The sequence below is a fragment of the Pelobates fuscus genome, chromosome 9 (genome assembly GCF_036172605.1).
Source record: "Pelobates fuscus isolate aPelFus1 chromosome 9, aPelFus1.pri, whole genome shotgun sequence".
Taxonomy (NCBI): Eukaryota; Metazoa; Chordata; class Amphibia; order Anura; family Pelobatidae; genus Pelobates; species Pelobates fuscus.
This window is the reverse complement of record NC_086325.1, coordinates 73,527,368-73,544,083: the sequence shown is the minus strand read 5'-3', so window position 1 is coordinate 73,544,083 and position 16,716 is coordinate 73,527,368. Positions and strand designations below refer to the sequence as shown.

At 40.7% G+C, this 16,716-nt stretch overlaps 1 protein-coding gene across 2 annotated transcripts in view; it reads right to left on the bottom strand.

Moving 5' to 3' along the window:
* LOC134572831 (actin-binding protein WASF3-like) overlaps positions 1-15,285 on the bottom strand; it is a 78,957-nt gene extending 63,672 nt beyond the window's left edge. For both annotated transcript variants that reach the window (XM_063432070.1, XM_063432071.1), the window contains exon 1: positions 15,208-15,285. The gene's annotated coding sequence lies outside the window, so the exon portion shown is untranslated. The remainder of the gene's footprint in view (positions 1-15,207) is intronic.
* Between the last annotated feature and the right edge of the window lie 1,431 nt (positions 15,286-16,716).

Here is a 16,716-nt window from a genome sequence, read left to right as displayed (position 1 = left end):
TTTCAAATTTAAGGTGAAAAATAGGTAACCTGGAAAATATCTCTAAATCATCTATGCTTTCAGTACGGCTACCTTAAAGGACCACTCTAGGCATCCAGACCACTTCAGCTTAATGGGTTAACCCATTTTTTCATAAACATAGCAGTTTCAGAGAAACTGCTATGTTTATGAATGGGTTAAGCCTTCCCCCTATGTCCTCTAGTGGCTGTCTCATTGACAGCCGCTAGAGGCGCTTGCGTGCTTCTCACTGTGATTTTCACAGTGAGAGCACGCCAGCGTCCATAGGAAAGCATTATGAATGCTTTCCTATGTGACCGGCTGAATGCGCGCGCAGCTCTTGCCGCGCGTGCGCATTCAGCCGACGGGGAGGAGAAGAGGAGGATCGGAGGAGGAGAGCAGGAGGAGATCTCTCCGCCCAGCGCTGGAAAAAGGTAAGATTTAACCCCTTTCCCCTTTCCAGAGCCGGGCGGGAGGGGGTCCCTGAGGGTGGGGGCACCCTCAGGGCACTCTAGTGCCAGGAAAACGAGTATGCTTTCCTGGCACTAGAGTGGTCCTTTAACCCCTTAAGGACACATGACATGTGTGACATGTCATGATTCCCTTTTATTCCAGAAGTTTGGTCCTTAAGGGGTTAAAGGGACACTATAGGAACCCGGACCATGCCATTTCATTGTAGAGGTCTGAATGCAGTGCCCCTGTCCCCTTAGCTCTGTAATGTAGAACATTGCAGTTTAAGAGATACTGCCGTTTATATTAACCCCTTAAAGACCAAACTTCTGGAATAAAAGGGAATCATGACATGTTACACATGTCATGTGTCCTTAAGGGGTTAAGGGTTAAGACTGCCTCTAGTGACTGCCTACCAGACAGCCACTTAAAGCTGTTTGACTGAGTTTAACTTTGTGAAACAACGCTGGATGTCCTTAGGCTTTGCATGAGGACGTCCAGCATCTTCTAAATCCCCATAGGAAAGTATTGAAACAATGCTTTCCTAGGGGGAAGGCCAAATGCATGTGCAGCGCTCGTCACGCATGCTCCTTAGGTTTTGAAATCACTGTGATGTTGGCAGAGCCCCATCCAGCGCCGATGTCGCTGGAATCAGGTACTTGGGAAAAAAAGACCCTTTATTTCATGCAGGCGGTGGGAGGGCACATCAATTGCTTCTCATAGAGGAACATTGGGATACAAGGTCCATGTTTAACAATCACTGTTATTGAAACCAATGCTTCTCTATGAGAATCACTGACTTCAGCTTTGAACTACAGTTCTAAGTGAGTGAGGGAGGCACTTTATTGACTTTCTGCCTGAGAGGAAGGAGGTGTAACTAAAGGGATTCATAAAAGCGAAGATTACACTTGAAATCAGCACTTTTATAAAATAATCTGTAAAAACATATAGTTAACCACTAAAGCACTCCAGAAAGCTGAAGTGCTTTAGGGGACTGAAGACTCCCTTTAAAGGGAAACTATGAGCACCATAATCACTGCAGCCCTGCCGTTGAGGGTCATCACATTAGCTAAGAGTGTCAAATGAGCACTCTCAGTCAATGAGTGCCTACCTGCACCTCTGGGGACTTAGCTTCTGGGACAGAGGAAGAGGAGACCAAACCCCGGCCAGTCCCCACGTAAGCTGTCACACAGTTCTCAAATAGTTTGACTTCTTACCCTGGCACCATAACAACTAGAGAGTGGTGTAATAGATATGGTGCTTGCACTGTTTCTTTAAGGAGTGATTGATGTGGTCTTTAAAGGGTTATTCAAATTTAATTTATAAGAAAAAAAAGCCTTGTATTTTCAGTCATGGAGGTTTTAGAAAATACTCCCATATGCCATGTACTCATAGAGGAAAGTGTTAAATATCTGTTGGGCAATTAAACCCGCTTGCTATAAGCCATGTTATATATTTAGAGTTTTGTGGATTTTTCTGCAGAAGCCCTTGTTCTCTGCAAGCTGCAAATCCAGAATGACAAAGCCTTTATTCTGGAAATGCAGTGATCTAAATTACTGAGTTTCTGTTTTCTCCCTATCATTAAACCATCATTAAACACATAGTAACAGCGAGAATGAAAGGTGGTTACAAGCAGATCTGAGAGGCTCTTGATCAGCGGCCTATTTTCTCGTCTGTATGAAGATCATATATATTATTATACGGTTTAACGGAAACGTAATCACCAGAACCACTACAGCTTAATGTAGTTGTTCTGGTGTCCATAGCATGTCCCTGCAGTGTTAGTAGTTTAAGGTAGTGCTTACATTGCTGGTTAGTAACACCTCTAGAGGCAATCACTCAGATGGCCACACAAGTTTTTCATATCTCAGTGCTTGTAGGAAATCAAATATTCTTCTATAACTGATACAGCATTCATTTCTGCAGTAATTGAGCATATGATACATACCATTGGTGTAGGCCAGGGATAGGCAACCTTTGGCACTCCAGATGTTGTGGACTACATCCCCCATTATGCTCTTATACTCATAATGTTGGCAAAGCATCATGGGAGGTGTAGTACAAAACATCTGGAGTGACGAAGGTTGCCTATGCCTGGTGTAGGCTCTTGATTACAGTATAGCACTTCCTGTTTAGAATTGTTATTGCTTGCAAAACCAGGAGGACCCTAAGGATGTTTTTTTTACGAACTAAACGTTTTACTACCTGGGACCAATATTGTTTTATTATATTTTGTTTTCTATTCTTTATTTCTTACAATAAATGGTTTTATACTTACCTGAATTGCTCAGCTTGAAGCAATATTCATGTTGGCTTTTAATAATAATTTCATCTGCCCACTGATTATAGGCAATTTAAAAAAAAAAAAATGTTTTGTCAAATAAACGTGCACAATTTAGTACACTAAGTACCCCTATAGGCAAGGCACCTCTGACAGTGTGCGTTCACCAGACCTGAGAACTATGCTACTCTTTCTTAATGTAAGAAACCCTTTTAACTTTTAAACCAGAAATGTGTGAGAAATGTGCTTTGCCATCATTTTAACCATTCAGATACTGACATTTGATCATCTGTAGCTCAATTAATCAGTGTCAGCCAGTGGATGAAGACATGAGAAAAAGATTTTACCAATCAAAACTTTTCTTTCTGTGGTAATTCATAAAAGTAAACAGACTTAAAACCGTGTAAAATTTCTGCATCATATTTTTTTTTGTCTATAAATGTACTGGGTATACAAAGCAAAAACAAAAAGTGCCCTGTTTTCTTTCGCCATTTTTTTTTGCTTCCAGTGATCAGTACCTGTGATTTTGATGGACAGTGCCCCTTTATTGAGATATTATAACGTTAAATGAAGTAGAACGAAAAACAAGGATATATCTGTGTACAGTTGAATTCCCTGCACAGCTGTGTATGTGACGCCTAACAGATGTTCTATCATAAAGATTTGCACAACTCTTTAAACAGATGCCCTTCTGCTACATATTATCTAACAACTGTTCAGAACTCCCCAGGCCCCGTCAAATAGATATGCTTTTTATCGTATCATTATTTATAAATATACATTTACAAGAAAGCAGATTTTCTTCATAGTTGCTTTCCTTAACTCAGTACCTCTCCCTTTAGTGATATGTAGGGAGAGGAGCTAGGGAGATCTCTGTCTATAGTGGAATATCTTTACTGGGAGAAGGACTACATTTTATTTAAGACACAGAAGTTTATATTGTGCTGCCCTTTTTCTTCTTATTTTTTACTTTTCTTATTACCGGTACTTTTCTTAAATTTTTTACTTGTTTTTTACCTTTCTTATTAATTTTCTAATTTACTTTTCTTAATATTTTTAATGTAAAAAAAAATAATAAGACATAGTGATGCAAGTAACATTATATACATAGCAACACATCAGCCAATCGGACCGAATCCTAAAACAGTCAAGAACCAGATATCACGTTAATTGCCGCATCATTAGCTAAGTACTAGGATCTTTTGTCTCACTGGGTTTCACTCTTTGGGTTCTTTGGTCTTTTGTTTATTATTGGTGCTGTGTGGTCTATTCAGGGTCTCCTTTCGTTGGGACTCAATAGTCATAGACAGGGCATCACTGTAATGTGCTATATTATATTTACTGTTATTCCAGTATTGCTCTGCTTACCTGTGGTGTGCTAGTGTGGCTTATCTTTCCTGTCTCTCTTATATATCTGTTTGCTGGTGGGTCTTGTCCACCTCTGCCAGTGATTTTCTGTTTCCCCTAGGCCCCTTTCCCCCTATTCGTCTCTTTTCAGTGTTCGGATGGGTTTCGACCTACCAAACATTGCGCAAGCATATGCGATCCCGTGTTTCAGAAGTTGGGACAACCAATGGTGCTTACCATTGCTTGCGGTGGCCATTTTTTCAGTGGATATGCTCTCATTTTCCTTGGTCTGCTCCCTCTGACTCCACCTGCATTCTTGGACCTCTTGCCAATTCCCCCTGGATTGCTGTTGTTCAGAGGTCTCCTTGCTTGGCTTTTTCCTGTTCTATACCAGTTCAGTAAGTTATTGTCTCCCTCCCATCCCTATCTGTTATTTTTTCCTTAACTAGGATATACTTTGGAGGCTTTTGGGTTACTCAACCCTTAGACTCATATTCCAATTGTTTCTTTGGTCTCTATTACTGTACTTTGAGTCTTCTGCTACCCTGTACTGACTTTGCAACTCCTGTTAGCCTGTATTGTCTGTGCCATGTGCTCTGGGCTAAACTTAGTTTGTTCCTTTGACTAGTCTTCTTAGTGCTGCAGTCTGCTGAGGAGATGGCTCTCTCTTTTCTGATGGTCAGATTACTTCAGGGATTCCATTGAGCCTCAACCTCTGAGGATGAAGCCGTTATCTTGGCCTCCACTGAGTTCCAAACCATTTTGGACTCCTTCATGTCCAGGTTAATGACTAAAGCCATAGGCTATTGGAGTGATGTCTATTCCCTTTCAACCACTATTATGCAGACTCAGCTGTCAGTTCCTATGGTCTCTAAAGGCAAGGTTGCAAAAAAAAGCCATAAGGCTCCAATGCTCTGACGAAGACCAAGAACTCCTCCAAAAAAAGAATTGATAAACAGTTTCACACCTGTCACTGATGGTGTGCAACACACACAACCACACAAAAGATCCACTAGCCATGCAAAATCCACTAGACTTTGGAGAAGGGCAAAAGCCCATACCCATGCGTCTGATGAGTCCTATTTGGGCCCTTTTGAGGAGCATAGTGTGAATGAATCTGATAACGCAGATGCTAACCCACCCACTTCCTCATACAACCATACTGGTGAGAGATCATCGGATACTGAAGTAGCATGGCCTCTTTCAGAGAGGATGGTAGGGTCCAGGATCTGCAGGGCAAAACCCTTGTTTTACACAGATGACCTGTTCCATCCTCGATCAGCGGAATGTTCACCTTCGGAACATGTCGCCTGTTATCTGGCTGTGCGAGTTCACAAGCCATTGGAGAAAGTGAGTCCAATTCCTGGTAAAGACAGGATGGAAATTCAAACAAGGGTTACAGTATTCATTGAGATATTGTCAAGATAAGATCCTTGACATCTAAGGTCCAGAGTTTTTATGTTCAGACATTTACGGACTTGGATAATGCGCAATTAGACATGAGGAGGGTGTCATGTTTTGTTTTGTTTTTTGCCAGGGCCGGAAGAGCCCAGAGCCATCTGTCTGGCCTTACCCCAAGAAGTTCTTATGACACAAACCAAGGCTCCTATACTGGTAAACCCTCTGTTCCGGACTCAAGGCCAACATGAGTCACAATCCAGTTGATGCACCCCTTTTTTCCTTACAATTGGTGGGAGACGGCTGATCCTTTTTCCCCATGTATGGCCTCTTATTACTTCAGATGTTTGGATTCTCCAGGCAGTGAAAGGGTATTGCATAGAATTTGTTGCTCTGTCTGTTCACCATTTTCACCTACATTGCTTTTTCCCACAGGACGCTGACATGATTTCCAGAGAGATGTTAGAATTGACAGACAAGGATACTATTCAGAAAATCCCGCTGCATACCCTGGGATTCGTGAGCAACCTGTTTTTGGCTCCCAAAAAAGGTGGAGGCACTTTCCCTGTGATTAATTTGAAGCTGCTCATTGCACATGTGTCACACCATCACTTCAAACTGGAATGGATCCATTGCCTGCGAGATCTACTCCTACCTTTGGGTTTGGATGCCCAAACTGGATCTTAAAGACATGTACCTCGTGGCACCTATCATGGAGGACCACCTCAATTACCTTTAGTTCATGTGGCAAGGAAAAAAGTGGCGGTTCACATGCCTTCCTTTCAGACTGTCCTCGGCCCCTTGGTGTCTTAAAAAGCTGATGATGCCTGTAGTTGCCTTCCTGAGAAGTCGAGGTGTTTGTCTCATTATCTACCTCAAAGACATTATGATCATGTCACTGTCTGCTCAGCTTCTTCATACTCATCTTTCCTGGACCATAAATCTACTACAGGATCTGATTTCTGATCTTCTACAGAATCAATTATCTGAGAAGTACACGATCCAAAGTTCTGGCGAACATAGGTCGAGATGTTCTCTTTTGGATGTCAAAACCATGGTTGTCCCCACTTCTGAAGATGGCCATCTTTGACTTCTAATGGCTGTCATCTCCCAGCTACTGGATGCGGAGGGGAACTCTGATGCATTGATTCGTTAGGATCAGCTTTCACTTCTAGTTTGGTTGATTTCCAGGGACCCTGGATTATCGATGGAGTTCTGCAATCGACTCTCCAACTTCCACAACCACATGGGGAACTGGAACAAGACATTCTTACAGATCTGCTTGGAATGCATGGACTGGTTGGTGTCTGGACCAACATCTGGATTCCTAATCGGCTACTCTAACTTCAGTTCTTCACTTCTTAACTGCCGTTTTTGATAATTGTAGGGCTTATCACAAAGTTAATCTATATCGTTCAACTATCTCGGCAGGTCACCAAGGTATAGATGGTACTCCAGTAGAGTGACATTATTTTGTCTGTTGACTTCTAACAGGTATCTTTTTTGCGAGACCTACCAAGTCTCAATACTCGTGCTTATGAGATGTTAATCTTGTGTTGTCTTTAAAGGAATCTTTGCCTGGCAACAGTTGTCACTGAAGCAGATTTCTGTATTCTGTATTATGCTTTATGGCTGATCTCTTGTAAAAGGGTTTCTGATGTCCAGGCTCTGGATGCAGATGCTCTTTACTTTACACCGGAAGGCATCTCCTTTGATTTTTCTCATAGGACTAAGACTTCTTCCTGATCTTTTTTTTTTACCCTTCATTTCCTTCAAGACCTAAACTTTTCCCGTTATGTTATGTCTTCAGAATCTACCTTCCAAGAATTTTACCTCAAACCTTTTAATCATTTTTCAGAGCAAATTACCGTATATACTCGAGTATAAGCCGACCCGAATATAAGCCGAGGCCCCTAATTTTACCCCCAAAAAATGGGAAAACGTATTGACTCGAGTATAAGACTAGGGTGAGAAATGCAGCAGCTACTGGTAAATTTCTAAATAAAATTAGATCCTAAAAAAAATATATTAATTGAATATTTATTTACAGTGTGTGTATAATGAATGCAGTGTGTGTGTGTATGAGTGCAGTGTGTGTGTATGAATGCAGTGTGAGTGTATGAATGCAGTGTGAGTGTATGAATGCAGTGTGTGTATGAATGCAGTGTGTGTATGAGTGCAGTGTGTGTATGAGTGCAGTGTGTGTATGAGTGCAGTGTGTGTATGAGTGCAGTGTGTGTGTATGAATGCAGTGTGTGTGTATGAATGCAGTGTGTGTGTATGAATGCAGTGTGTGTGTGTATGAATGCAGTGTGTGTGTATGAATGCAGTGTGTGTATGAATGCAGTGTGTGTATGAATGCAGTGTGTGTGTATGAGTGGTGTATGAGTGGTGTGTGTGTGTGTGTGTGTTGCAGAGGTGGGGGGTGGGCAATTTTTTTTTTTTTTTTTATTATTATTTATTATTATTTATTTATTTTTTATTTAATTATTATTATTTTTGTATTATTATTAAAACAAAATTTATTATTATTACTATTTGTTTTTTTCATCCCCCCTCCCTGCTTGATACATGGCAGGGAGGGGGGCTCTCCTTCCCTGGTGGTCCAGCATTGGCAGTTCAGTGGGGGGGAGAGGGAGCTGGCAGAGCTGTAACTTACCTGTCCTGCAGCTCCTGTCAGCTCTCTCCTCCTCCGCGCCGTCCGTTCAGCTCCCTCTGTCAGCTCCCAGTGTAAGTCTCGCGAGAGCCGCGGCTCTCGCGAGACTTACACTGGGAGCTGACCGAGGTACTGAACGGACGGCGCGAAGGAGGAGGGAGCTGACAGGAGCTGCAGGACAGGTAAGTAACGCTCTCTGCAGCCCCCACAGCCCCAGTCTGTATTATGGCAATGCAAATTGCCATAATAGAGACTATTGACTCGAGTATAAGCCGAGTTGGGGTTTTTTAGCACAAAAAATGTGCTGAAAAACTCGGCTTATACTCGAGTATATACGGTAACTCTCAGATTTAAACGAGCATAGTATGACCCTCCGAGTCTTTAACAGTTTCATGATGTAAAGTCATGATTTTAGTAATGACACCGAGGTGAGTATTTTACCCTCTCTACCATCTGGATTTATGTTTCTCTGTTTTCATTTGTTACATTTACATTTGCCATTTTAACTGTGGTGCTTGTATTTGTTTTATACCATCTAATAGTTGGTCATGATATTTTATTCTATATTTACTATGTGATATTACCATAGTGTTTCTTTTCTTCTAGCTTAAATCAGTTCTTGGACATATACTCCATCCGGATGAATCCTGTTGTTTGACATGGTTCCCTGTTTTTTTTTTTTTTGTTTTTTTTTAAAGTTCGTTATACATTTCCGTCAGGTTTTTTATCTCAAGAAAAAGGGAGTTGATGTGTGGTTTGATTGGCTGATATGTTGCTATGTTTATAATGTTACTTGCATATTATGTGCATATGCAAATATTACAAGTTTTTAGAATGAAAAGTTCTATTTCTTAAATTTTGTTCTTTGTCTTTAAGAGATTTTGCAAACTGACAAGTTGTCGGAAATAAAACATGTTGATTCTAATATGTTGTTTTTTTTTTTAATAAATGACCTCGGACCCAAGGTCAGTGAATATGATGTTTAGAGTAGACTTTAAGACGCCATCTTGTCCTAGGTTACTGTGACACCAAGTCAGGGAATTTCCCATGTCATGTCCAACCTAAGTTTTAGACTAAACATAGATAAGATGTCTACGTCATGACAATAGACTGCTTAAGATGTTCCCATGTGAAACAACCAAGTCAAGGCTGTGTCATTTAATGTTCATGGCCTTGAATCTTTTCTAGTTAAGGTAGGTAGTAACATTTCCTAATTGTAAAATCTCAGGTATAAATATGTGTACTTATTAATATTAGATGGACAGAGGAAAGAATTTTGGATGCAGAGATGCTGCTCCATTTTAACATGACTGAGAGGTTGACTTAACCCCTTAAGGACCAAACTTCTGGAATAAAAGGGGATCATGACGTGTCACACATGTCATGTGTCCTTAAGGGGTTAAAGGGACACTATAGTCACCAGAACAACTACAGCTTATTGAATTTGTTCTGGTGAGTAGAATCATTACTTTCAGGCTTTTTGCTGTAAACACTGTCTTTTCAGAGAAAATGCAGTGTTTACGTTACAGCCTAGTGATAACTTCACTGGCCACTCCTCAGATAGCTGTTAGAGATCTTTTCTGGGTCATGGCTGCCTAAAATGCATCCAAACATTCAGTATCTCCTCCCTCTGCATGCAGACACTGAACTTTCCTCATAGAGATTCATTGATTCAATTCATCTCTAAGAGGAGATGCTCATTGGCCAGGGCTGTGTTTGAATTGTGCTGGCTCTGCCCCTGATCTGCCTCCTTGTCAGTCTCAGCCAATCCTATGGGAAAGCACTGTGATTGGATCAGGCTACCACTTCTGATGATGTCAGCAGACTGCTTGTTTTTTAAGGCAAACAGCATGCAGATCTACAGCTTCTGGCTTGAATACAGTAAGATTTTACTATATTTAGGGAGGCATGAGGGGCCCAGGGTGGCTAGATGGTGGTTTTAACACTATAGGGTCAGGAATACATGATTGTGTTCCTGACCCTATAGTGATCCTTTAAGAGGGTATGTTATTCTATTTTACTGATATTGCAAGAATATACTTTAATCTTATAAACTCTGTTATAAATTATTGTAATGGATTATTATGTTTTTATATGTCTATATTTATCTTTTTGTTTAATAAAATATTTAAAAGACAAATCTTTATTGCTTCCAAGACAATCCCTATTTTATTATATTCTGAGTTATTTATATATATTAAATAGAGGATCTCTTAATGACTATATACTATTATATCTAAGATATCTGTATGGTTAGCCCTGCTAAATGCTATGCTTAAATACTTTATTTTGGTAAATAGCTGTGGTTACAATGTCTCATTATTTTTTCCATTATTTCAATTGTTCTTTCTTTGCTGATGTGGAAAAGAATGAAAGAGTGCAGTATAATACTCGCCTCCATGCCATTAATAAAATCATGACTTTATATCATGATCCTAGTAAAATCTGGAAATGAAAGACACTACGGTCACCATAACAACTTCATCTAAAATAAGTTGCTACAGTGCCAGGAGACCTCCGGGCGCTCTGTTACCTTAAGGGTTAAAAAGTTCTCAAGCAGTTTAACCCCGTTGTTAAAAACAAAAAATCATACTTTTTTTTTTATCAAACGGGAGCTATTGATTGATCAGCTGGCCACTCTAAGCCAATCAGCAGCATCTCTGCACTCTGTGTATCCTGTAACTGAGATCCAGAAGCCGGATGTCACCTGGGTGGCTTGCAGATAGGCGCTGGAAGCAACTTTTGGATTAAACTGTTCAAGAAGGTAAGAGTCCCAAACCAATAGACACTCTACCCAACAAAGAACAGAAGCTCCTAAACATAATACACCTTGCAGCCAGGAGGGCCTTGGCACTGGTGTGGCTCCAAGCAGATACCCCACACATGGACAAGGTAATACAAAACATCAAAGAAGCCTGTCTCATGGACAAGCTGACAGCTTCCTCAAAGTGTGGGAACCCTGGGTGGAATACACAGACTTACAAAGAACAACATAATCCCCTCTTCCTTCTCTCCCCCCCCCCCGGCAGCAGAGTCCACTCCTTCCCTAGAAGGGCGCATCTCCCGCCGCCCATACTCAGGCCTTCCTCACCACCACCTGCTCGAGAACACGCCCATATCTCTAGCTGTGGGCCCCCTACAGCAAGAACCCAGCCCGCAAACCCACTTAACCAACAACGTGTGGAGTATGGGTGCTTAACATCTCAGCAAACTGAACAGCCCAAGAGGGTCTCTCCCCCCCCTCCTCCCCCCCTTCTTCTCATTTCCTGCTATTCCTTCAAACCTACTTTCTCTACTAAACAATGACCAACAGATGTGTAATGAGCACATGTATAACATTATTTGAATTTCTAACTGTTAAAAATGTCAGATGATGAGAGCACTGGTCGGCATCCATACAAACCGACCGAGAAGTCACCCACACTAAAGTCTGCATTGGCTTCTGCGTAAGCCCTGAAACTATGACTTGTAACAGCAAAAATGTATACGCAAAGGACGGTTTCTGCGCAAACCGGTCAAAATGTACAAGACGTGTTTTCTCATTTTCTGACAAACCTTAAATAAAGAATAAAAAAAAAAAAAAAAGAAGGTAAGAGTCTGCTTGGGGGCCTCCTAATTTAGATGAAGTTGTTATGGAGACTGGAGTGTTCCTTAAAAGGCAACAATTCCAAAAAGGCGCTGCTACCCACACTTTTAACACCCATTAAAGGAACACTATAGTTACCGGAACCACTACAGCTTAATGTAGTGCTTCTGGTGTCTATAGCATGTCCCTTCAGGCACAGCAATGTAAACGCTGTCTTTTCAGAGAAAAGACAGCGTTTACATTGATGACTAGTAACACCTCTAGTGGTAGTCACTCAGATGGCCACTAGAGGTGCTTCCTAGTCCAGTGCTGCACAGTGTACTGTACCTATATTCAGCGCCCCCAAGCTCTACATGGAGACTCTGAACGCTCCCCATAGAGGTGCACTAATAAACTACATCTCTATGAGGAAATGCTGGTTGGCACAGCAAGGAGTTTGACCACACATGAACAATGGCCTCCCAATGCTTCAATGAAGTCGGGGCCAGCTGCGAGACCGGCGCGGCAGTGGAAAAAAGGTAAAATGACATTGTTTTGGTTCAAGGAAGTCCCTGGGTTCTGGCTTACAAAAAGATAAACAAGTTAACCCCAAAGTGTCCATGAACATGCGCTGCAGTCCAAAGTTTGAATCAGGAAGCCCTGGAGAGGGTGCCACTAATGGGTTGACTTTCAGCTGATGTTCTCAGCTTATCAGTAGCTCTCAATTTCCAAAATGAGGTGAGAAACCTTTTGTATTTTTCTCACTTTATTTTGTGATTGTGTTGCTACTGATGGGCTGAGAGTGCCAGTTGGGAGGCAGTCTTTCAAAAGCTCCCAGTCCAAGGCTTCTTGATTTAAACCTTGGACTGTGGCGGATGCTTGTGGGGAATTAAAAAGGCCGCAGGATTCAACCCTTCAAGATTTGTAAAAACGAAGTCCCTAAAAGCTAGTCCTTGTTCGAACTATGCATTGTGTAGCAGTTCCATTGGGAACTGTGTGCTTTTTTCAGGTTTGATCAGGGAATCCAGTAACAGAGTTTTTGGACCTGCTTGCTGTCTGCACTATTCTCTACTCCCAGAGATACATCGAGCTAGGCCTAAGTGCTGCAAGTTCATTAGTGAAGGCAGTAGTTGGAAGCAGGACAGGCAGAAGGGTTAACACCTGCCTAGGAGAAAAAGGGCAGGCAGAGGGGTCGATACCTGCCGGAGAGACGAGGAACGGGCAGAGGGTTCAATACCTCAATACTGCCTGGAAGAATATTCAGAGGGGTCGATACCTGACTGGGAGGACAATCCATTCTGGAGGCCTGCCCAGGTGGGTTAGCAATAGCAGTTGACTTCACCCCTGGTCTCGGAAGATGTCTCCGTTGGCAGACCCACATTCCCAGTGGCGTACCATAGGGTTTAATAACTTTTTTTTTTTTATTAATGATCCAGTTTAAAAAAATATCAGATACAATCAATGTTAATGTATGGAGATTTGTTTAACTAGATACGTAAGGTGACATCTCTTAATAGAGTTCTATTTGTTGCCTTGTAAATCTTTAGATTGCATTGTTCATAACATTATGTAATGAGGCTCTAGCGCTCGAATTTATGCTAAAATGTTTTCCTTTACGTCAACGTTTCACCCTGTAAGACTTTCATCAGAATGAAAGTCTTAACAGACCGAAACGTTGATGTAACTTGACTGTACTCACAATAAATGCTGTAATTTGGTTGAAAAGTCCAGTGAATGCTCTGCTTCGTGTTCAGTTATCTACATAAGGCTGGAGATTGCACCTTGGTAAGTACACCTGACAGGCGTGAGCAGGACCATGAACCATATATATATTCCATAGCACTACTTGCTTAATTACCAAATGGAGCCAGTATGTAATCAACAAAACCTGAACATAATAACTCCATAGAAATGTGGAATATTTAATTTTCTTACTTATTTTTTCTTTCTTTGTATATATGCTTCCTCTTGAACAGAAAAAAGCTTTTTGAATCAACTGAATTATACAGGAAATAATACAAGCAAAATACATGATATAGGATGACTAATTACAAACATGCATAGCCACACATTAAATTTACTAAGTATGCCAAGTTAAAAGATATAATGCATTAATGAGGTTCTGTCAGCTAGCTTTTAAAAACTAAAAGGCATGGCCAGCATATTGCACTCTCGTTAAATATCACAAGAGTAAAACAAACAGCAATAATACATTTAAACCGGATGGCTTGGGATTCTGGGAAAGTTATAAATAATACTTCAGAAAAAGGAATTCCTCATAACCTTTTGCAGCAGTTCAGTAACAATAACAGTTTAAGTTTAACAGTTCTGAATAAGTATAGCCTCTATAGAGTGATCCATAAATTACCTCTGTGGGGCAAAGTTCTAAATGTAGAGTAATCACCATGGTAACTAATGGAATGTTCCTGCTGATTGCTCTTTTTGTAGAAATTTGCACAATAACTGCTCCTTATAAACCATCCCTGTGTGTGAAGTGTTCGTAGGATTTAATATTGAAGGTGATAAATAACATCTACAGAACAAAAACATTATAATGTTCTACTAAGGAGCAATACATCACTAGTCTACCAGTAAGCCAGATATAAGAATCTTTTAGGGCTTTTTTGGAATTTAAGTGGTTTATAGTATGTAGAAGCCAGGGAATTAAGATATATTTATTCTGCTGATGATTGGGATTATAACAGCAGATAATTGCTATACGCTCTAACATGAATAATGAAAAGAATTGATATATTTGAGTGAGTGGGGCATTTAACAAACCAAGCAGGTGTATTCATAATAACAGCATTTAATGCACACTTTGGATGTTTTTAAAAGAAGGAAATGGTTTGATTTGGGAGATATATTTGACTTTCGGTTTATTTTTTATTTTTATTTTTTTAATCTAGCAAAGACACACATTGAGGTATACTAGAAAGAGTAATAGGTTTACAATCACATGGGTGGATATCCAGAATGAGGACAGCAATGTAAGGGCAGCAATCACGCTGTTTACTGGTTCGATACCTGTTATACATCTTTACATCATGCAACTGTAACATGCATAAATACTATTTGGCACTGGATGGGTTAAGCTAGAAGGACACTAGACACACAGAACGCATTGGGGGTGTAAACAAGATCTGGCAGTAGGGTAAAGGGCATTCCATCTATCCAACCTCAGCAGCCCCTGTGTGCATATATTTCTCCATCCTCAGCACCATCCTCATCCCACTCTGGAGCACAGCATCTCCCCATCTACATGCTCCCTGGAAGCCGCTAGGGGGGCCGTCACCATTAACCCCTTGGTTTCCAGAGGATGCTGCAAGCAGTACATTGCTATGGGATCGACTTGTTCACCTACAGACATGCTGTCTCTGCACAAGCATATCAACACCTCCATGATAGCCCATAACCTGCCCATCCCTACTCCAAGACCTCTCCCTACCATCAATTTACACCATACACACCCTGCTGCGTGGGGGAATCTTTTTTTAAGGTGGGGGGTCTTACCTTTGGGGTTCATGGATGTGCGTGTGGTCTGCAAAGCGCTCTGCCCCCAGGCTGTTAATGCTCTGCTTCTCCCTTCACTCTGCAATGCAGGCAGCGCGCATGCGCAGCGCTCAGCTTGTGTGTGCCATCCACTGCTGGGAGGAGTGGGTCCAATAGGGAAGGGAGGTGGGAGCTGCCCCCCCCCCCCCCCCAGATTAACCCTAACACTGCCAGCAACACATAATTTACATGTATGGCATGGATATTAAAATACATGAACATTAAGCATATACTTTTCCTCTGTATCCCACAGAAACATCAGGCTATTGGGGTGTCTGCAATTAAATGGCCAATTAATAATGCAGGTTATTCCTCTTCACTATGATGTGTAGCACTTCATTAGTTCAATTTTGTTGAATGTGGAATCCATAATCTATATAACCTCCAAAGATATACATTCAGATCATTTCCTTTGGGATTCTTGAGTTAACTTATTTCTTGTACCATATGCATTGTATCGTTTACAGGGCAGCTCTCTTCATATAAAACCCATCAGCAGGAAGACAGGTTAGTCTCCATGAATAGGTCAACCAAAATGTTGCCCTAAACCCAACACTGCTGGGATGTATTCATCAATATTTAGCGTTTCCATATTTAAAGGCACAACTGGAGCCATTCTAGAGGAATGTATATGTCAAATGTGTATGAAAAATCAGGAAGCTTCATTTTTCCATGATAATTGCTCCAAATGCATAATTTTACTTTTAGTATTGCTCGGTGCTGCTCTGATACATGGATATAGTATATTTGGTGGCTTCTCATACTAACATGTGCATCATCTCTAAAATAAATGAGAGGATAGATGTCCATTATGCCATTCTATTAGATCACAAATAACTGGGCACCAAATTCTCCAAAAGCAGGAAAGGCCATTATAGATGGAGTTAAGAATGTATGTTGCTAGATTCTAGTAAATCAAATTGATTTAACATTTTAATTAATATCAAACTGTCTTTTTAAAATTAAACATTTCCATCAATATACCATATTTAGAAGCACTCTCAGGGATGAAATTGACCAGAATGGGAATGGTTTATTCAATAAACAGTGAATTGCAGTAATTTTAAAACCATATTGCATATAGGGCAAAAAAAAGTGAGATTAAAAACTCTCCAGCCTTGCCTTAGTTGCAGCCAATTTTAGCTGGAATATTGCAAATCATTTTTAATTAAACACAATGTTATGTTTAACCCCTTAAGGACACATGACATGTGTGAAATGTCATGATTCCCTTTTATTCCAGAAGTTTGGTCCTTAAGGGGTTAAGTGGCAAAATGGAAGAGTCCAGTTATTTTGTATTGTACAGATAAGGCATTTAAAATATTTACATAACATTTGAAGTTGTTGCATCTGCAGTAAGTCCTCATCCTTTTTGTGCGCTGCATGTAATCACTACCCTGTTAAGGAAGTGATCAGCCTATCAGAATTCTATTTGTGAATTTTAAATGTTAAGTGCTGACTTTATCTTAA